Source organism: Macrobrachium nipponense, chromosome 41 (genome assembly GCF_015104395.2).
Source record: "Macrobrachium nipponense isolate FS-2020 chromosome 41, ASM1510439v2, whole genome shotgun sequence".
Lineage (NCBI taxonomy): Eukaryota > Metazoa > Arthropoda > Malacostraca > Decapoda > Palaemonidae > Macrobrachium > Macrobrachium nipponense.
This window is the reverse complement of record NC_061102.1, coordinates 49,937,085-49,961,084: the sequence shown is the minus strand read 5'-3', so window position 1 is coordinate 49,961,084 and position 24,000 is coordinate 49,937,085. Positions and strand designations below refer to the sequence as shown.

At 34.4% G+C, this 24,000-nt stretch overlaps 1 protein-coding gene and 1 long non-coding RNA gene across 5 annotated transcripts in view; one reads left to right on the top strand and one right to left on the bottom strand.

Annotated features, from left to right (window-relative positions):
* LOC135212756 (uncharacterized) overlaps positions 1–24,000 on the top strand; it is an 819,431-nt gene that overhangs the window by 480,808 nt on the left and 314,623 nt on the right. For both annotated transcript variants that reach the window (XR_010313982.1, XR_010313981.1), the window contains one exon: positions 12,221–12,278. This is a non-coding gene — a long non-coding RNA (uncharacterized LOC135212756). The remainder of the gene's footprint in view (positions 1–12,220; positions 12,279–24,000) is intronic.
* Positions 1–24,000, bottom strand: part of LOC135212755 (mucin-4-like) — a 620,473-nt gene that overhangs the window by 348,481 nt on the left and 247,992 nt on the right. The gene's annotated exons all lie outside the window — the stretch shown is intronic.

The following is a 24,000-nucleotide window of genomic DNA, read 5'->3' as shown; positions in this document are numbered from 1 at the left end:
ATGGAAAGTATCTAATTTGATATAATACTGTATCCGTTAGATACTGTATGCGAATTTTGCAATTACAGTGGGGGGCTCAATTGACTAAATGTTCTGTATGAAACCAAAATCTGCGTTGACACAATATATCTTTGTGTGTGCCACGCGTCCACCGCCGAATGGGAGGAAAATGGGGTCTATCAACTGACTCGCCCTGTATTTTGTAAAAATACATTGTAAAAATACAGCATCAATCCCCAGTACGGAAACTTTTTTTTTTTTTTTTCCAAAATTGGGTCTCTCTCTCTCTCTCTCTCTCTCTCTCTCTCTCTCTCTCTCTCTCTCTCTCTCTCTCTCTCTCTAATCGGTGGTGACCATAGTCATTCCCAATGCCACAGTCGAGGCAACGCTGTACTCTCACAATCAAAGGAAGTTTCTCTCTCTCTCTCTCTCTCTCTCTCTCTCTCTCTCCTTATTTCATCGTTATTGTGATGTGTAGAACGAGAATTTCATATCCCCTATATTGCAAGAGTTCAACCTTGTACATTAAAAAATTATAATCTGAAATACGTCCACCAGATTAATTTAAGAAAAAAATAATATATATATATATATATATTATATATATATATATATATATATATATATATATATATATATATATATATTATATAACAAATTTAACGATGTGTATTTTCGATCACACAGAAAATGTTTCATGGCTTACTGCTGTTTACGTAAGCATACAAAGTTAACGAGATGTAAGCCGCTTTAACCAATTTATCAATTGCTGATTCCTCTTCGTCAAGTTCTTTCAGTGGAAGGGAAAACACCGGGCATCCATTGTGACAGAGAGAGAGAGAGAGAGAGAGAGAGAGAGAGAGGAGAGAGAGAGAGAGAGAGGAAGCTCCCAGAGGAAAAGGTTACTGGCCCCATTACCAACTTGCATAGCCTATCTATTCAAAACCTGGGCAAACTTCAAATTGACCCTCGAATATCGCGATATATGATTTCTGTGATTTTTCATTTGTCGAGTAAAAGGTTCTGCAACAATACTCCTACGTAAAGGTATCGGGATTATGTGGAAATAAATCTATTAAAAATAACGAGGAGAAAATACTGACGGGTTTCCGTATTTCGTAACCGAAAAGAAATTTACGCTCTAATACACACAATCCTATCCATTTGGAATCTGTTGCTCAAATGAAGAACTGGAGATATTTTCAGTATCCAATATCCGCCACTTTTTTTTTTTTTTTTTTTTTTTTTTTAACGTAAAAAAGAACCTTCCTCAAAACAACACCGGTGTACTTTCTATTCATTCTGTTCTATACTTTCATTCATTTACTTTTACTTAGGAAATACAATAAAAAAAAAGTGCTCCAGCTTGTGATCAAGCGTTTACTGAACTAAGATGTAAAACACTTCTTGATTTACCGAATTATTTTAAGATATAATACATTTCTTTAAAAATTTATCCTTTGCTACAAATGCACAACTGTTCGCTTATATATATATATATATATATATAGATATATATATATATATATATATATATATATATATATATATATACGATATATATATATATATATATATATATATATATATAATATATATAAGCGAACAGTTGTGCATTTGTAGCGAAGGATAAATTTTTAAAGAAATGTTTTATATCTTAAAATAATTCGGTAAATCAAGAAGTGTTTTACATCTTAGTTCAGTAAACGCTTGATCACAAAGCTGGAGCACTTTTTTTTTTTTTATTGTATTTCCCTAACGTAAAAGTAAATGAATGAAAGTATGGAACAGAATGAACAGAAAGTACATCGGTGTTGTTTTTGAGGAAGGTTTGACTGGGCTTTCTTTGGTTACCCTTTTTACTTTTGAAAAAACAAAAAAAAGTGGCGGATTTTGGGTACTGAAAATGTCTCCCTTATTCTTCATTTGAGCAAAAGATTCCAAATGGATAGAAGGGTGTGTATTTAAGCAGAAATTTATTTTCGGTTACGAAATACGGAAACCCGTCAGTATTTTCTCCTCGTTATTTTTAATAGATTTATTTCCACATAATCCCGATATCTTTACGTAGGAGTATTGTTGCAGAACCTTTTACTCGACAAATGAAAAATCACAGAAATCATATTTCGCGATATTCGAGGGTCAATTTTTGAAGTTTGCCCAGGTTTTGAATAGATAGGCAATGCAAGTTGGTAATGGGGCCAGTACCCTTTTCCTCTGGGAGCTTCCTCTCTCTCTCTCTCTCTCTCTCTCTCTCTCTCTCTCTCTCTCTCTCTCTCTGTCACAATGGATGCCCGGTGTTCCCACTGAAAGAACTTGACGAAGAGGAATCAGCAATTGATAAATTGGTTAAAGCGGCTTACATCTCGTTAACTTTGTATGCTTACGTAAACAGCAGTAAGCCATGCAACATTTTCTGTGATCGAAAATACGACATCGTTAAATTTGTTTTATGTCGTTCCATGCGAATGGAACAGAAGATATGAAAAGGGCATGTATAAAATATAAATTGTACGCATATCTAGCCAACTGCTTGCAATTATCTGTGCCAATTAAAGGCATTATCCAACGAAGAATACAAGTAGGTAAAATCTAAAACGAGAAAATGGAATTCATTCAGGAAGTCTTTTGTTCACATTTACCTCCAATGGCTGACGATGCAGAGTCAGTGAACAGCTTTACACTTATCAATATCTATCAGTAGGATAAATTAGACAACGAGGGATTAAAGTGAGACCGATCATCGCGATGCAATTCATCGTATAATAGATTTGGAGGGGAAGAAGAGCTGCAAACCACATTGCTCCTTTCGCTGTTTTCTTGGGTAGACTGCTTGAGAGAGAGAGAGATATATATCATATTATATATATATATATATATATATATATATATATATATATATATCATATATATATACATATATATATATATATATATACATATATATAATATATATATATATATATATATATATATATATATATATATATATATTATATATTTTTTTTTTTTTTTTTTTTTTTTTTTAATCGGGATTTTATTTCTCTCATTATTTATTTATTTTTATTTATTTAATCACGTATTTCTTTATACCCACTAAAACTATACCCCGGAGTGGCATTTGGTATTTTGTATATAATGTTTCTTTTCAGTTATTATTGGCCGATTTTTCAGCCGCGTCATGTTACTTTTATTTTTATTTTTTTTCACTGGAAGCAGACTTAATTGTACCTTCAAGCAGTCACTCTGGGTTTTCATTGTACCTTTGCAACCAAACTGCAACTGTCTGATTTAAAAGCAATGAATTGTTAATCTGCTCATTCCTCATTGTATAATGAATTTTTTTTATTTCCGCCAAGATTATTATAAAGTTCAGCGTCAAATTCATTATATCTGTTTTACTAGTCTAATCACCATAGTAGATGTTAGAGCCTGCCCATTGAATATGTTTGGTCGTGGTAGCTAATCCTCTCATCACTTCCTCTATCTGCATTTTTGTTATCACTTATGTGTGTGGTGCTTTCCTTATTCAGAATAGCTAACCTGTTAATTGTTATTTCTTGTTCATCAAAATTTATATTCACCTCGCCCCATCTTTCTCTAAACCCCCCCCCCCTCTTTATGTTTTACTGTAATATCATGAGTCGTCAATAGATTGACTCTAGTCGGTGTCAAGTTTTCATACGTAAAGCTTCCAGGTTTTTGTTGTTATTTTGACGTTTCGTATTTTTTCCTGGAAACTGGCTCTCTCCAGATTTCCCAGAATGGATCGTAGAGCACTTAAGTATATTGAAGAATTGTATTTTCGTCCAGACTTCCCAAAGTTAACGCCAGATTCATTTTTTTCCTTTGGCGTTGTTGGTCGTAATACCTATTGATCAATCAAATCGCTTTCAAAAATTCTTGGCCATTGCAAAAACATTAGTGATGTACATTTTTAGAGTATATTGGCGGAATATGGGTATTTCTCTCCTCTCTCTCTCTCTCTCTCTCTCTCTCTCTCTCTCTCTCTCTGTGGAACATTTTCCAGTCGACAGTTTGTTATTATTATTATTATTATTATTATTATTATTATTATTTATTATTTTATTATTTATTATTATTATTATTATTATTATTTTATTATTTTACGTCATAGTATATAGTAGATCATATTACCGTTAAAGGATATTATATAATATATTAATATATATATTATATATATATATATATATATATATATCATATATATTATATGTACATATATATATTACATATATATATATATAATATAGTACACTATATATATTATATATATATCTATATATATATACATATATATACTATATATATATATATATACTATATATATATATATATAGAATATATATATATTATAATATATATATATTATATATATAATAATGGTTGAATGGCACAGTATACTACTGTGACTACAATGTTACGGAAATATACCGGATCTTCCCTGCACTGCAGGCTGTCACTGGTTCTGTAAAGTTATAAGGGCTTTGTCATTTAATGATTTATATGTGTAGCAGTGAAATATTTTGGTAATATATAAAATAATTGGATAGGCAGTTAATGAATAACAATATCTAAAATTCATTCAGATATGTAAAAAGGTTTTTAAGTTTCTCTCTCTCTCTCTCTCTCTCTCTCTCTCTCTCTCTCTCTCTCTCTCTCTCTCTCAAAAGTTAGTAGTGTTTTCAGTGCTGATTTCAATTTACTGGATAAACTTAAACTTGGGATATTATGCTCTACCAATTTCAATAACTCAAGTTAAATATTTATTTTTTCATAAGTATCCCACTGAATGTCTTACAGTAACAAGAACAAAATCACCAGCAGTTGATATTTAAAGAAATAGAAATTGAAGACTAGAAACAAAGATATATCTGAAATTCCTGATTTCATGCGGAACTAAGACGCTCTTGTAGGTTTCCTGAGACAGTTCCAATCCGATTTATGGAGCTGAAAATTTGAAATTTTATGAGCCGTAGAGTTCAGCTTGAAGGGATCGTTCAAAAATGCTTCTTTGACAAATCTAATAGGAGGCGAAAAGCAAGCCTATGTAAGGCAATATATGTGTTGGATTAACTAGACACTTAGGTGTATGGTTGTGTGGTTGAGGAGAGGGAAATATGTATGTATTGTCTCTCTCTCTCTCTCTCTCTCTCTCTCTCTCTCTCTCTCTCTCTTGCCGTTTGAGAGAGAGAGAGAGGGAGTTACGAGGGGTTACAAGGATTAGGATGTCGTGTGCTCACTTATCTCAGTGAGAAGGTTTTACTGTGCGTTCACAGCGTCCTAATGATTTTGTCTAGCTTTCTTTTAAACTCTTCAACACTGTTGCTGTTTACAACTTCTGGCTGCAGTTTATGCCATGTGTTACATATCTTGTATGTAAAGAAGTTCCCACAATGGGATGTGTTGTAGAGAGAGAGAGAGAGAGAGAGAGAGAGAGAGAGAGAGAGAGAGAGAGAGAGAGAGAGAGAGAGAGAGAAAACAAGTCGCCTGTTAGCACTATTCCCCCCTTCCCCCCATGCCAGCGTCAAGGCAAGGTAGAATGCCCTTTCCCTAAAGGAAGCCTTAGAGACTCGGTGGTCAATGGCTGTGGACATGATGGATGGCTTAATTAATTGCACCCGGGGGTTATATAGGGGGGGGGGGGGGGGGGCATGGCTTGGTTTCCGTCCGCGGTTCCGCCCTCATAACGATTTTGAGGGTCACTTTCGGGTGGGAAGCTGATGTTTATACATTCATCAGGAACGGGATTTTCGAACTGTTTCCGTAAAAAAAAAAAAATTAAAAAAAAATCTTTTTCTTCTTCTTTCGGAGCCTGACAATTTAGGAATGGTACCTTACATGTTCCTAACACTTCGGTGTCCTCGAAAACAATTTTGGTATAGGTTCAACGCTCCCAAAATTTATTTTGTCAGAGGGTTTCAATTTTGTTCTTGGTTGTGCTCTTTAAATTTGCATAGAATTCGTGCAGACATTTAACGAAAGCTTAGATTTTCGCAAAATATCCATGATAGCTGATTGATGGTCATTTTGAGAAATAACAATAGAATGTCTCCTTGGATAAACAGCTTGGTTTGTTGTTGTTGGTATATTAAAAGGGGGCAGGAATTTGGCTGAACACAACATTAAGCATGCTCCTCAGTGGTGTGGTCGGTATGGTGGTGTCGTGCCACCTCGGTGGCTGCGAGTTCGATTCTCGGACATTCCATTGAGGAGTGAGAGATATGTATTTCTGGTGATAGAAGTTCACTCTCGACGTGGTTCGGAAGTCACGTAAAGCCTTTGTCCCGTTGCTGAATCATCACTGGTTCCATGCAGCGTAAAAACACCATGCAAACATACAAACAAACAACTTTAAGCATAATTTCACTAAAAACTCATCTTGAAAATCAACCAGTTACAAGATTCCAAGTTACTAATTGACGATGCTTCTCAGCTCTCTTGTCTCAGTTTATTGATTTAAGGATAATTTATGTTAGAGAAGAACGTTAGGCGGAATTTGTGTTGGTTTATGTGGCCTTCAAGATTCGTCTCACTATAACAGAAGCTTTTTGTTAAAGATCGAAATGGTATTATTTGCGTATCTTAAGCGTTCCCGGATGGGCATGGGCTTCACGCAGAACTCTGGCGAACTATAAATCTACGTAAGTAGGGTGTTCCTAACTACCGCAAACATCCTTGCCTTGTGAAAATACAAAGTTTAGATGAGTTGGGAAGAAGCCGACCAAGTCTCTCTCGCCCGTGTCTGTTTCGACTTTGAAGTGTCAGTTCTAAATGTACTACAGGAAAACCTAAACTTGTTTGAAGACATTGTAATATCGTGTTTGAGTTCTGGAAACGTCAGGTTTAGATGATTGAATGTGAAATCAGTGGCCAAATAACTCACGTCTTGCATCTGTGTCGGCTTGTTTGTAGTTTAAAGGTGTATATTTCACCTCTTGCCATGATACCCGACTGAAAAAAAATTGATTTAGTGAAAAGGAAAAAAAAAAGTAAATCAGAAAACTCGGACCTTTTATACTTTGGTATTATATTAAAAAAAAAAATAAAGTATTACCATACGGTCAATCTCAGACACCAATCTCAGTGGTGAAACAAACGAAAAGCATCAGTGATCTATAAATTAGATTATGTAGGAAAGGAAAAACCGGTAAAAATAAATATTTAAGAGGAATAAGAGAGCCTTTTTCACGAGAATGAAAATATCTGCGTAAAAGTGAGTTGTATGACAAGCGAAGGTAAATGGCAGTGTCAGGCTGCTTCCTTCTGCTATTTTGTCAGGCTTAAAAGCCTGACAAGTTCTCTCCCGTTTTCTGTTAATACACCTAGTAGAGTAGGTTTTGGAGGGGTAACTATACTATGAAGTGACAGAAAATACGAATAGAGACGAAAAGGATGAGCGACAGAAGAGATATTTGTTTATTATATATGCATATATATATATGTGTATTATATAGTATATATATATATATATATATATATATATAATATATATATATATATATATATATATAATATATATATAGGGGCAGGCATCAAAAGTTAGTAAATATCCGTGTCTTGGTTTTTTATTTGTTTATTTTTTTTATTTGCTAGTACCCACCTTTGCTGCTATCAACATCAGTCGACCAGCTCCCTGACTGTAACCTAATTCAGTATCTAGGTCAACAGCATCACAGTGGAGTTTTCCTTTCCTTACCGGTAGAGGGAGACACATGTCAGATCTGAACATTACACTTCTTTTGTTTTCTTTATATTTTATGGTAACCATCTGCATTTTCTCCTCTCGTTTATTACTTTATATGATAATAGTTATCTTTGGCAGTTTATTTCCATTCATGTGGATGAGCTCATTCGGTTGTGAATTCTGATTGCATGGGAGGTGTTTTAATGGTTAGCAGGACAAAAGGGTCATCTCCGATGATCTTCTTAACAATATAGTTGGGATATTTCCTTTTCAAAGTCGTATTGAGCGGTATAGAACGATAGACGAATTCGGGATATTTTTTTTACCCTCCACCCGCTCTTCGCAAGTAAAATATTGTTTGCGTATGATCTTGAATGCTACTGGGAAGCGACCATCAGTGCTCCTTCGTTCTGCGTCCTGTTGGCAAATAAAGAAAGGGAGAATTCTATTTCCTTCATCGCCTTGAGCCTGATGACGAGTCAAGAACGAAATAAGTGGCATTTTAAAAAACAAGTGACATTTCTCATTTACTTTGTGTTTGGTCGTCATTGCATGAGGAAGAAATTGATAGTGCCTTCATTTCGCTAGTAAGCATTTCAGTCACTATCGAAGTGAAAGGGGATCTTCTGGTAATGATTGGTAATAAATGGTGTACTTTTAAAAAGCATAATGTCCTGCAAATCTCATCAGATGTTGATTTTCTGATGTTTTAATCTGTTGTGTCTTGTAAATATACCTACGTTGATTTTTTTAATAATCCTAGTGATTTTTCTATATAACAAAAAAGGATTGCCATGTCTTAAAAAATAGCTACATTGATTTTTTTAAACACCGATTGATTTTTTTTATATTACGAAAAGGTTGTCGTGTCTGTCTTCTGCGTTTTTATTTTGTGTGACTTGGAAAAATACCTACTTTGATTTTTTTTTTTTTTTTTTTTTTTAATAAACACCGAATCATTTTCTTTATACGACATGAACAGGTTGCCATGTTTTACCTCTGTCTTCTCATTTTTAAGATCTTGCCGAGGCCTCATTTTGCTGTAAGTCATTAATTAATATTTCGTGTAAATAAGGAAATTTGTTTAATATATTTGATTATTCATATGTCGTATTTGATTGCGTACCTGAATTTTGTATTTCTTCTTTACCTCACTTATTTATCTTTACTGTTCTCTATTTTCTCCGTTTCGGTTTCCTACTTTTCTTATTTTCCTTTATTATGTAAAAAGAATTATTTCCACCTAAAGAAAGAACGGTATTATTTTCGAATCATCCCCAAAATCAACCTTTTCACACTTTCTTCTCTTCTGGCTTTAGTCCTCCTCCTCCTCCTCCTCCTCCTCCTCCTCCTCCTTTTCTGGCCCGGGGCTTACTTGGCTGCACTTAAGCCTTATCGTTGGAGCTTTTAGAGCCCAATGATCAATTTGGTAACAGTTTAAAAGTGGTGCGGGATGGAGGTCATGTCTTTTATTGTTTTTGAGTTCTCTCTCTCTCTCTCTCTCTCTCTCTCTCTGAGTGTACGTTTGTGGAAGATGAAGTACAGTGAGACTTCAGTGGCAGAATTGCACGGATATATATTATATATATATATATATATATATATATATATATATATATATATATATATATATATTGTGTGTGTGTGGTTTATATAAATGCGTTTAACAACGTTTCAAGAGCCCCCATTTTGTAAGGGTAAGCTAAAGTCACACACACGCACACACACAACAATATATATATATATATATATATATATATAATATATATATATATATATATATATATATATAGATATATATATAACAGAAGCCACTCCTTACAGAGGAAACAGTTTAATGCTGAAATATTTTCTGTATGTATATTTCTTCCTGTTGACATATCGATATCTTATGTATGTTTGTATGTATGTATTTGTATATGAGTGTGTGTATTGCAAAGGGTATTCGCCTTCATATTGTTCACAAATAAAATAGAAGCATATTCGTATTTGATTAGGATGAACTGTGGCGTCTGTTATTCTAAGACAAAATTTAAGATATTCCGTACCCTTCCGTATCCTCAAGGCTAAAGTTCTGAAGGAAATTTTTTATCCGAAACTTTGGTTCAATGTTTTAACAAAGAGAACACTGCATGAGGGACTTGTTTGGTTCATCCCATGACAGAAATCTGGAATCTTTGTTTACAAACTTCATAACTCAAAAGAAGGAAAAATATATTAGTTAGTTTACTTTTTGTGAGGTAACTTATCAGCGGAATGCATGTACAGTTTCCAGATAAATATAAGTCGTAGTATCTAAGATGAACTGATGTGTGGATTTTGTTAACTGTGGTAGGTTGAAGCTAAGTTGGAGCAGCCAATGATATTCGTGGGAATGGATGGTTAACATTCCAGAAACTTTTCAGGAAGGTTGCGGCATCTGGAACGCCGTAGATTCAGTATAACTAGGATGGAAAATAGCAAACGTAATTGTCTCTTTATTTCCCACATTTTCGAGACATTGGGTCTCATCTTCAGGGCTGTAAATTGAAAATTTTATTAGTACTATGTCTTGTTATTATTTGCATACTTTGTATATTTTACTGCCCTGAAGATGAGTGTTATTATTTGCATACTTTGTATATTTTATTGCCCTGAAGATGAGACTCAATGTCTCGAAAATTTGGAAAATAGAGATAATGGTACGCTGGCTTTTTTCCATCCTATTTTTATAGAAACTTTTCATCTGATCAGCTTTTACCCATTTTATGCAGCCTAGTAGTGTAACCTAAGCATCGCTTAGTCTTGACAGTATCATCACTGCATTTTGTAATTACTTACTATTTTAAGAAAACTAAACGTCAACAGCATGAAAATAGCCAATGTATTACTGAATTTCATTTATTTTTCGTTTGAAGACAGATTGTTGTTGTTTCACAATGCAGTAAGTAATCCAATAACATGATTGCTTCTGAAGCACCTCTTAAAGTTTGCTGCTTGGCAGATTCCTTTGTAAATTTCTGTGGAATTAGATGCAGAAATCTTGGGAGTGTTATACTCTCGACCTCAAGGTGTCCTGAGGCTTTTGATAAATTATAATTTGCAGTATTACGGCCATGTATCCTTATAAGTTTATTGGCAAAATGAAAGGAAGCTAGTCTGCTGTCTGTGACATAACACAGTGAATACTCTGTTTTGATGTTTTGTTTTATAATATTCTGTGTCTGATCGACAGACGTGTTTTTGGCTAGAAATATAACTGGTATCCCCAAAGACATCTGTTATTCAATGATGATGACGATGATCAGCTTATAAAATAATTAGACTCGTGACTCATCGTAAGTCTATAATTGTCACTGATACTCCTTTTCCTCCACAACGTCCCTAATTTAATCATCACCACTGAATAACAGATGTCTGCTGGGATGTCAGATTACGCCCAGTTCAATTAGCAATACCAGGATGTGTTGATTTCCTTCAGGTGGATTACGTATGGTAGTTTTTCCAACTGTCTCAAAATTGATATTAAAAAGGATGACATTTGAGCAGCAACTGAAGTCAAAGATGTCTTCTAACATACGATGTTTAGATTATGTTGCAACTCGGATTTATTGCCTCAGGCATCCCATTCCTTTTGAGGGGTCCCTTTTTTCGCTTACACGTGGAGTAATCCTACAAACTACTTTGTTGTAGTTGTTTGGGGGAAGGGGGGGGGGGCGCTAGGAAATGGCTATGGATGAGTCTAAAAATGTCTGAAAACGGTGTCGTCACATTGAGTTATAGATGAAGGAATTTTAGGATAGGATATTTGTGATTTATTTATTAGAATGAAAATGTAAAAATAAGTAATATGCTTGTTAAAATGTACAGTAAAATTATTTATTTTAATTTTCGTTGGTGAAACAAGGCTGTGTTTGATCGTAGATTTTGGCACGTTTTAATTGATTTGGCTTCCTGAATTTAGGTTATATTTCTGTTCAATTATTCTCTGTTTCCAATTATAACTGAGAATTATGAACTTGTTTAATTTGTGTCCTTTTATATTTGATCCTTGTTGTTAGTATGAGTAGTACTAAGTATGAGTTTGATTTGCGAAGACCACTTCACGTAAAGTTAGGAATATATTGTTTGCAACTTATGCATGAGGGGAAAATCTTGCACGCGTCCAGAGTAAGCTGGAAGTCGAATCACGCCTTTTTTTCTTTTAATTACCAAATTACCAGTATAAGCAAATCTTTCTCTTAGCTTTAGTCTACAACTGCTGTGGCTTTCATTGTTGATTGTAACCTGTCAATACTTCATTGTGCCTTTCTGTTCCTTGCCACCTCAGACATGTCGCGTGGTTCGGAAGTCACGTAAAGCCGTTGGTCCTGTTGCTGAATAACCACTGGTTCCATGCAACGTCAAAACACCACACAAACAACAACCTTAAACATGTCGTGGCCTCTCGACTCATTCCACAAGAATAAATTACATTAATGATCATGAATATGAGTTTTACAGCTTCTCATTTTTGTATGATTTTTTTTTCAGATTCAAGACTTTAGGCTATAGCTGTACTAAATGGCAACTTGCTGCTTCATTCGCGGTGGTGAGTACGCATTAAGAATGTTTAGTTATATTATTTAATGTTTCCCTTTTGTTTAATTCTTAATTTCTTTACCTTTGTTTTTACTGAAAAATAAGGTTTTTATTTAAATTATTTGGATTACAAGTTTACTATTTACCATTTTTACTTTGTTAGTTATATTTCTTAATGTCTCCTTTCTATTTAATTCTTAATTCCTTTACCTTTTTTCTTTTACAAAAATTTTTTGTAATCCTATTTCAGTTATTTACATAGGTTTATTATTTATTTACCATTTTTACTTTTTATTTTTTTATTTTTTTTTACAATCTACCCAAACCTCAGTTATTTCAGTCGGCAGTTTATTATTCATTACCAGTGATTCTTCTTGAGTCCTTTTGGACTTTTGTCGTAGGTATATCGATAGTCATTACTGATATTTCAGTTAATAGTGCTTTGTTTAGTACCATATCCCCAGGTTATAGTTATTGTAATATTTTTCGATTATTCTGTATTGTCAGTCCATTTTTCTTTATGCTGGTGTGTTTTTCTCCTTCCATCCTTTTTTTCGTTATTTTAGCGAGCTTTTATTCACAATCCAGTTATTTTAGGTGTTGAATATTATGTATAATTATTAGGTTCTAAATTATATTTTCAGCCCCTATCCCTGCTGTTTTGTACCCCGTAGCCGCTGTCAGAGCCCCTAACGCGGTGCACTGTAGTCATTACTTGAGGTTCTTTGCGGTGTCCATTCGTTCCCTATAGCTGCAACCCCTTTCGTTCCTTTTACTATACCTCCGTGCGTATTCTTTCTTCCATCTTACTTTCAACCCTCCTCTAGCAATGTTTCATAGTGCAACTGCTTTGAGGTTTTCCTCCTGTTACGCCTATCAAACCTTTGCCTCTCAATTTTTCTTTCAGTCCTGAATGACCTCGTAGGTCCCAGCGCTAGAACTTCGGCCTGAATTGTATTCTGTGTGCTGTTTTGTATTCATGTCCATTTGTCTTTTGGATGTCGTGTAAGTTCGTCATTTTGATTTTATCAATCGGGTAACTTCAAGTATCGACCCAAAGTTGGCATCAATAGTACTCAAGGCCTCTGCACTATTCAGCACCTTTTAGCGGTTTTATGCGAAGAAAAATCTATATTTGTAGTCAGAGAGCAAATTGGTGTTGCATCTTAAGAAAAATCCGTATTTGTAGTCAAGGCAAATTGGTGTTGCATTTTAAGAAAAATCTATATTTATTGCCAGACCACAAATTGGGATAACCATTTGAGTGTCAGGTATTTTGTGGATAGTACGAGTGGCTCCAGATGGGATAACTTGTTTTCGATTATAGGATAGCGATGATTCCTAGTCGTGGTATTAACTGTTTCCTTCGTCTTACTTGCTAAAGTACTCTATATGTATAGCAACGTATTATGCCTTGCTTATATTAAGTCCTATTCCTTGCATATAAATATGATATAAATAAAATAAAATATAATATTATATTATATGTATGTATATATAATTATTATATTAATCTATTAATATATAATATATAGTGTGTGTGTGTGTGTGTGTGCGCGCGCACGTGTGTGTGTGTGTGTATGTATATATATATATATATATATATATATATATATATATATATATATATATATATATATATATATATATTGTTGCGTGTATGTATAATTTACTGGTCACTTTTTAACTAGACATATGAAACGGCTTTATAGTTATAAGAGTGTGCAGAAAGTGGTTTTAAATGAAAGTCATATATGAAACCACGCGTAGAAATTCGTCATTTAGTTACAGAGAATGCAGCTCCATTGGTCCCCGAATATGTTGTTAATGAATCTTTTGTCGTTTCGTATGAACTTTTTCACTTTTACGTAATAGTGAATGTTAAAAGGCAGTCTTGGTGAATACTGATTTTTTTTCCATTCGGAATTTAAATCTTTATAGTTGAATGTTCATTTTGCGAAAGACTGTAAAAGTCAGAGGTCCTCCTGAATTGACCTGTGGGAATGACTAAGATGGATGGAGTGGTTCGATTCACTGACAGAAGTGGCTTTATAAAATTGAAAGTCGCTTTTGAATTGGTTCTTGGGTACATCTGAAGTAAAGTGCTTTTGTCTTATTTTAACCTAAGAAAGTTTTAGATTGTTTTCAGAACATTACATTGTATATGTTATGGTGATATATTGTATACTGTTTTCAGAACATTATATTGTATATGTTATGGTGATATATTGTATACGTTATGGTGATTTATGGTTAGGTAAGATAAATTTCCTGTCATGTGGAGAAAGCTTTTCAGTCTTGGCAAAGTACGTTTTGTATTGAATCATAATCCTTCATCATAACGATTTTGTTGTGTGTGTCCCCCCATACACCTTGTATACTTAGATGTATCAAATCGAGAAGCTATCCTGTTCCCTCCTCCCCAATAATCACATTTTCAATTTAAAAAAAAAAATCGACAGGTAAGTTTCTAATAAAGTTCCTTAAGAAACACAACGATATTTTTCCCTGGTGACGTATGAGTTAATTAAATTGGTCTTTGACTAGGTTGGCTCCAGTTAGGAAATATTCTCTCTCTCTCTCTCTCTCTCTCTCTCTCTCTCTCTCTCTCTCTCTCTCTCTCTTTCTGGTGGAAAGTTATCATCGGTGTATAGAGCAATTTTGTGATAAACTTTCGTCGGGAATTCGAGATCTTTTTTCTGCGATGACATACGTTTTAATTAAATTGGTTTTTGACCAGGTTCCTTCCAATTCTGAAAATGCTCTCTCTCTCTCTCTCTCTCTCTCTCTCTCTCTCTCTCTCTCTCTCTCTGTTCATCCCTGTAAAAACATGTATTCAATATTCCAGTAAATAACTTCTTTTTCCCCTTGTCTCCCCTCGGACACAAACTTCCGCTAACCATATCTTCCTTTCGGTATATGGTGAACTCCCTTCGCTCTCCATCCAACATTGGATTTCCTAAACCTTTTTTTGTTGACACATCGAATTATTCATTTTATAAATGAGTACCCCTTCCTCCGCGTTGCATCGGACTCAGCAGAAATAACTGTGTTGACAAATCCTGAATAAATGGGAGAGGAAAGAGGGTTAGGTAAATTTTCTCTGAGCGTGCCTTGTCGGCTGCCTTTTCAATCTTCTTAGGTTTAATTATTTGCCTCACAAATACTGTAGCAAGATTAAGTGTTTGTCTGTTTGCCAGTTTTAAGAATGCAGCTTAGCTCTCTCTCTCTCTCTCTCTCTCTCTCTCTCTCTCTATTTTTTCCTTGGGTGTTTATTTTATTTCTTTGTTGATATATGTTACTCAAGGCTAAATATTATTTCTTTGAATATTTGAATTAGTGTTTGTTTGTGCTCATCAATGCTTCGATCTATTTGTACATTAAGGAAGTATTAGTAAACAAAGAATTATCACGTATCGAAGTTGAAAGCTGCAATTGTGATATTTCTTTTAGATCGGAATTTTAAGGTTTAAGGTCTGGTACTGAAAGAGCTGCGTATCATAATGAATAGTAGGAATTATTTATGATTGTAAAATGTCATTGATACTTGATTGGAGAGATTCTTAATTTGTATAAAAATAAATTCTTAAAGTTCGAAAGGCTGTAATAATAATGACCACAAACTTTATGTTGACAGTAAAAATAATTACCACAAACTTTGTTGACAGTAAAAATAATGACCACACACTTTATGTTGACAGTAAAAATAATGAGCACGAACTTTATGTTGATAGCAAAGTTAATAATGACTAAAAATAATGACCACAAACTTTATGTTGACAATAAAAGTAATGACCACAAACTTGGTATCCTTTTACTGTCCTTATTCCTCATATTTGTTATTGTCATTATCAAATCTCGAGGTAGGCTAATTGTTAACCTGTATCCGCGCTCGGTATTTGAAAGTGTTTTCGTTGCCAATTGAGACCTGTGAATTTTTTGTAATATAAATATGGGCTGGCTGTACCGTAGAGTTTATGCCGAGATGTTTTGTTTCGTTTGACAAATTACTGTCCAGTCTTTCGGGAAGAGAAAGAGAGTTAATTAATATATATATATATATGTTGATTTATTAAAGGTAAATTCGCGTATTTCTTGTAGACTTCAAGCTGAATGTTAACCCTTCCGACAAGGGCCATATGAGACTTATGATAGGAAATTGGTTGTGTCTTAAAATGTTCCACTTTTCCCCCTTTGAAAGATTCCTAAGGCGCCCTGTGGGACCCAGTTGCTTTCGTGTAGAGCATTGTTCCCCTTTAACGCCTTTTCACGTCTGCTTGAAAGGGTTCAATCAGAAGTCCTGTGTCTCGTATATTAGCCCTGCTCCCTGGTTCGTGCTCTCAGGCAGATCTTTGTTCATCTTCCGTGACGAGGAAATTGTCCTTTTCTACCTTTTATTACACTTGATATTGCTTTTCTGTGCGATAGCACATATCCATGGTTACACCGGTGTTTTTCTGGGACAGCGGATTCTTAAATCGGCTAATATTTTCATTCCCTTACTGGCTTCCACTTCTGGAATACAGTGGGGAGTTCCCATTAACTTGGAGTGTATTTTGTTTGGCCGCAACAATAAACTCCAGTGAAAGCTGGCCTTTGCACGCCTGATCGCGTACGCATTCCGTTTCTCTCCGTCTGTTTTTCTATTCTTTATTTTTCTTTACTTTCGGGACCCAACTATACTCTGTTTTTTTCCATCTGTCCATCCGCCTGTGGTGTTTGCGCATGGTAACACTGCGTCCCGGGCTTTAAATAATATCTTATTTCGAATATTAACGCTATTAACGGTGTAATTCGCATACAGTAAATTATTAAAACACTTTTCAGTTGCAAATGTACACCCAGACATCCTTTTATTTACCTAAAACTTACACATGGCGTAACTATCTAAAGCCCGAGACGCAGTGTTACCGTACAAAAACACCACAGGCGGATGGACACATGAAAAAAAAACAGAGTATAGGTAGGTGAGGGTATTCAGCCAGCCAGCCTTCGCCAGCACGTATACACAAATATAAACATGAATACCGTTCTCACACACTCTTGCATGTAAACTTGTTCTTGTACTTATTTTTGGTTTGGAGACCTACTTACACGCTTCATAACACACACTCTCTCTCTCTCTCTCTCTCTCTCTCTCTCTCTCTCTCTCTCTCTCGTCTCATCTTAGGTAATCCCGGGTAGACGTAAACGCTAATCCCTGTCACATTCAAGTAAAGAATGAGTCGCAACCCCGACGCAGCACCATAAGCACTGCTGAATTTGACTTATTTCTTTTTGGCTGATGCTTTGAGTTTTGTTGCTAAATATTTAGAGATTTCTTGACGTTGTATCTTGTTTATTAGATTTGTCGCATTCAGTATTGTTCATTTATTTTTGTAAATGATATGTCATTCCAGATAAGATTTGACTTGGATTGAGTAATAAGAAAACAATGAATAAGATAATAGCCAAACTGATTACGCTTACGTAAGAAGAACAATTAGTAATGTCTTTTTGATTGTGACATGATAAAAGGAAAAAGAAAACAGAGGAGAAAGTCCACGGCCATGATGCAGAGACTATAGCGTAGTCCAAGGTTTATTCAAGGAGATGCATCTCTTCATATTGTGATGATGATAATTTTGCCTCTTTTATGAACCATTCTTTATTCGAGTTCTACCATTTATCTTGCTTTAGACATAATTAAAACAAAAAAAAGACGACGTCCCCCACCCTCTCTCTCTCTCTCTCAATTACATGTTTTTGTTTGAGGCTATCCCCCTTTTGGTGTTTATCTGAGCTTGGCTGACATGGCCCCTATGCGCGTTATTTTAATGATCATTTTTAGCTCTGAATTCTCGACCTCAATTTTGAAGCTTTTCGTCTCCTCACAGATTGCACCGAGCCATTGCAGTAGTATTATTCCTCGCAGGAGAATGTGCCCCAGAAAAGAATAATCTAATGTCACTTATAATTCTTGGTAAGATTTTTTTCTTCGGAAAACGCGGTTAATCCATAATGAGGAATAGTATATACTTGAAAATCGTTTTTTTTTTAACTTGGGAATTAGTTTTGTGAGAAATTTGATTAATCTGGACTGAATACTTCTTAAACTGCAAACTCAGAATCCAGAAGAATTGCTTGATTGAAAATACGTTATATTGTCGTTACCATTACAGGACTTGTAAAAGTAAATCCACAATAGTATGTCTGTTTGATTTTGTTATTTAAATATATAAAGCTTTCGATGACCTGCACGGTCCTAAGTGTCAATCTGACTGTAATATCAAAAAGTGACAACAAAAAAAAACTCGTTTTTTGACTTGCATACAAATATATTATTTGAAGATGGGTAGTTGGCTCTTCATGTTATCCTCTCATTCTCAAACGGCTAACCAGCCAATCGCCTTTAGATCTTCTAAGTGACTGTTCGGCTCTCGAGTCAAGTGGTCTGTTGTAACAGTTTTAATCTTTCACCAACTAAAGTAGAATATTCCACTCAAGGAAAAGAACAAATATGAAAGGTGTCCATTTCTAACTGCACGAGGGTCTGGATTAATCCTTTAGTTTCCTTTGCCGCCAGTTAGTGTCACCTGATAGACTGTATTGAAAATTGTAAAATGAAACTTTGTCCCTTGAAATACAGGATGTTTTTTTTTCTTTTGCGTTTGCCTTCCCATTATTATTTTGATTTATCAGGATACACTTTTTCCTTTGTTTCCCATTATTGCCAGACTGCTGTCTGTTAGTTGACGATAGCATTGTGTGCGTTTAAACGGTTTTATTTTATTATGTTCAGCTTTTTAAATATTGACATACACACATATACATATATATATATATATATATATATATATATATATATATATATATATATATATATGAGATGAAGACTATGCCTCCCAAAGCTACTAATTGGTGTGTGTATGTATAGTTTTATATATATATATATATATATATATATATATATATATATATATATAGTATATATATATCTATATATATATATATATATATATATATATATATATATATATATATAATGTGTGTGTGTACATATATATACATATATACATGTATAACTCAATCACGAAAATTTGGAACGTGATTAATATATAAATAAAGGCAAAAGCCTCGAAGGAAAGTATAACTATACACTGTGCGAGACCTTTCGACTCAAAGTCCTTTACTAATTAGCTAAGTAAAGGACATTGAGTCGAAAGGCCTCGCAGTACTCCATCGCTTCACGTTCCTTGGTGGCCTTTAAAGATATATATATATATATATATATATATATATATATATATATACATATACATACACATACACATACACATACATAACTAGATAGACGGATAGATACATGCAGAGGAGCGCCTGGTGGATGGATGAAAGATAACAAAAGTACCAGATTGAAGGCTGTACGGTTAAGACTACATTTGGCTGGATTCAGAGTTGTAATTCTGAGTCTATAAAAGTCCTGGTATAAGACTGTAAATTCCCGAGCAAGAGAGGAGCTTACTGGAGAATCTGAAACTGTTGTGCCTGGTACTGGAAACATATGAGTGTAGTTGTGTTAGGTGACTAGTATGCAAAGGTACGTTAAAAGGTAGTTTTACCAGGTAGTTTTACGTGGCTAGGAACCAATTGGTTACCTAGTAACGGGACCTACAGCATATTGTGGGATCCGAACCACATTATATAGAGTAATGAATTTCTTATCACCAGAAATAAATTCCTCTTGATTCCACGTTGGCAGAGCGGAGAATCGAAATCGCGGCTGCCGAATCTGTAGGCGAGCACGTAACCCACTCTGCAAAGGTAGGTTACAGAGAGCATTGTTAATAGGTAAGGGATTTCCTGAGTAAATTATAGTGGAGAATACTCTTGTGGTGTTCTGTGGGAATCCTCGATTGTTGGAAATAAGTTGTTTCCAAGGAAGAATATTTGTAAGAGTGCATTGGAATGAGAAGATAGCGAGGAAAACATACCAAATTTTAGACAATTTGTTTGTAGAGAGTAGATCGAAAAGGCATTTATGTATGTAATGGCGTGAAGCAGAGTGCCTGGAAGTGCGTACGATTGTCACTTGGTTGAAGTACGAGCTAAAGCAGAAATGAGAGGAATGGATGAAAATATGGATGGATATTAAAGTAATAGAGAAAGGTTGGTTGGATGGGGATGCAAAGACTTAAATGTTATTGGAAGCCAATAATGAGGAGATTATTGAGCCAACTATCCTTCATGGAAGTATAGTTTGTTGATGCTGAATGTGAACGAAAGAAAAATATTTAAGCTAAGATGATATGTTTGCCTTATATATATGTTGCAAGAAACAAGAAGTGATGATAAAATAAGCATAGATTGGAGGATGGTTCAGATAGGTTGGTGAAAAGGTTTGTAATGATAAAGCGTTAACGGGAAGGAGGAGAGATTACCCAGAAAGGGTTGGATAGATTTTGTAAAAGAGGAACAAGGAAGGAAGGGCTTTGATATTCAGGCAGTGTGAGAATACGTGCAAGATCTTTTTGACAGGTAGGTCGGTTCGACGCTCAGCAAGTGAGCCTTTTGTGGAATTCAGTCGACGTATACATGGGCAGTGATCATAGCGTCCTGTGTACACGTGTGTGCTTACACGAGCGTGTGTTTACGTGTTCGAACTATTTTTTGGTGGATTTTACTTACTGGCCTTCCGTCCTTTGATAGGTTTCCTATTATTTGCATTATGTTACAATTAGACATGGGTGTACAAATTCACTAAAATAGGTTAGAATGCTGGTTTAGCAAATGGTCTTTATTGATAGACCCAGTTTAATTGTGTACCTACTTTGCTTTTGGATCAGAAATATATATATATATATATATATATATATATATATATATATATATATATATATATATATATATATACTATATATATATATATATATATATATATATATATATATATATATATATATATATATATATATAAAGAGAGAGAGAGAGAGAGAGAGAGACCTTACAGACCTTACAGACCTTACAATCGTTCGGGTTGCCCAGGTCCCTCAGTGTGAGGCGGGCCTCTAATGTCTACCAGAGAGTTGCTAGTACATCTTCCGGTATATTTTGCATCTTCCAATCTTGGATGGTCTGGGATGCAGTTTAGATATTTGTCGAGCTTATTCTTAAACACATCTACACTCACTCCTGATATATTCCTCAGATGAGCTGGCAACGCATTGAATAGACGCTGCATTATCGATGCTGGTGCGTAGTGGATTAATGTCCTGTGTTCTTTCCTTATTTTTCCTGGTATAGTTTTGGGCACTATTAATCTACCTCTGCTTGCTCTTTCTGATATTTTTAGTTCCATGATATTTTCTGTTATTCCTTCTATCTGTTTCCATGCCTGAATTATCATGTAGCGTTCTCTTCTCCTTTCTAGACTATATAATTTTTAAGGATTGTAGTCTTTCCCAGTAGTCTAGGTCCTTAACTTCTTCTATTCTAGCTGTAAAGGACCTTTGTACACTCTCTATTTGTGCAATATCCTTTTGATAGTGTGGGTACCATATCATATTGCAATATTCAAGTGGACTACGAACATATGTTTTATAAAGCATAATCATGTGTTCAGCTTTTCTTGTTTTGAACTGCCGTAACAACATTCCATTTTTGCTTTCTACATTTTGCCAACAGAATTGCTATTTGATCATTGCATAACATGTTCCTATTCATCATCACACCAAGGTCTTTAACTGCTTCCTTATTTGTGATTGTCTCATTATTAGGTCCCCTATATGCATATAGCTTTCCTTCTCTGTCTCCATAATTTATTGATTCAAATTTATCAGAGTTAAATACCATCCTATTTACCTCTGCCCAATCATATACTTTGTTAAGGTCTCTTTGTAGAGCGTTCCTATCTTCATCACAAGTAATTTCTCTACTTATTCTTGTGTCATCAGCGAAACTACTCACTACCGAATCCTTAACATTACTGTCTATGTCTTCAATCATAATAACAAACAATATTGCAGCTAGCACCGTACCTTGTGGCACACCGGATATTACCTTGGTTTCATCCGATTTCTCATCGTTTGCAATAACTATCTGTTTTCTGTTGTGTAAAAATTCTTTTAACCATCTTCCTACTTTATCTACGATATTGTGTTTTCTAATTTTCTTTGCTAATATATTATGGTCTACTTTGTCAAAAGCTTTGCAAAGTCTAGATAAACCACATCTGTTTCATTTCCGCTTTTCATATTTTTGAATATGTTCTCACGGTGGACTAACAGTTGGGTTTGTGTACTTTTTCCGGGTACGAAACCGTGTTGTCCTATATTGAACAAATTATTTTTTATTAAATGTTTCATAATATTTTTCTTCATTACCCTTTCATACACTTTCATAATATGTGATGTTAGACTCACAGGCCTATAATTACTTGCCTCTAGTCTTGATCCACTTTTGAAAGTAGGGGTGATATATGCTAATTTGTGCTCATCATAAATCTTGCCTGTATCTACACTTTGTCTTAATAATATTGCAAGTGGCTTTGCGATAGAATGAACTACTTTCTTTAACAAAATAGCAGGGACTCCATCCGGCCCTGCAGCAGCTCCATTTTTAATTTCATTAATTGCCTGCACAATATCAGCTTCATTAATTTCTATGTCAGCTAAATATTCACTATTTTCTTCCCTTACTTCTATATCATTATCTTCATTATCTATTCTAGGGGTGAATTCTCTCTTATATCGTTCTGCCAATATGTTGCAAATTTCCTTTTTTTCATTCGTTAATCTCCCTTCAATTCTCAGAGGGCCTATTTCTATTCTTCTTTTATTCATCTTCTTCGCATATGAGTATAATAGTTTGGGGTTTTGCTTGATATTTAATAGGGTTTTTTCTTCCAAGTCCCGTTTTTCATTTTCTTTTGATTGTATAATCTTTTGTTCTGCATTTTCTATCTTACTTTTTAGTTCTATAACTTTCCATGCATTTTTTTCTTTTGCAAGACCTTTTTTCCACTTTCTGATTTTCTGGAACAAGATCCTTCTGTCTCTTGGTATGCATGAATGATGTTTACTTTTCTTCTTCGGTATATATTTTTCCACTATCCTCCATTTTATATAATATCTCCGTATTTACCCTTATGTCATCACTTACGAAAATGTTATCCCAATCTTTGTTTAATTCTTCATTAATTTCTGACCATTTTATATTTTTACTGTAGAAGTTGTATTTTCCATATCCTTCCCACTTTTTCATTTCTTGCTTATCTCTATTTTCACTTGCTTTGGAATGAACTGTTAATTCTATGACATTATGGTCTGAAATACTCGCATTATAAACTATTATTTCTTTAACATAATTCATCTCGTTCACAAATACTAGGTCTAAAGTATTTTCCTTTCTTGTTGGCAGGTGATTTATTTGTTGAATGTTGTATTCTAGTAGCATATCTAATAGCTTTTCAAATTGCCTCTTATCTTCTGCACTACTATTACTCTCTTTTTTCCATTCTACGAAAGGAAAGTTGAAGTCACCAGATAGGAGAATAGTCCAGTCCTTGTGATTTCTACATATATCATCCAATTTTCAATTATTAAGTCAAACTCTTTAGTATTAGGAGGTCTATATATTACTATGTTCATCAATTTTTCAGATTCAAATTCTACCGCTATTAGTTCACATTCTGAGTTACTATATTTCTCATATATTTTTCCTTGTTTTTTGTCTTTCCCATATATTGCGGTTCC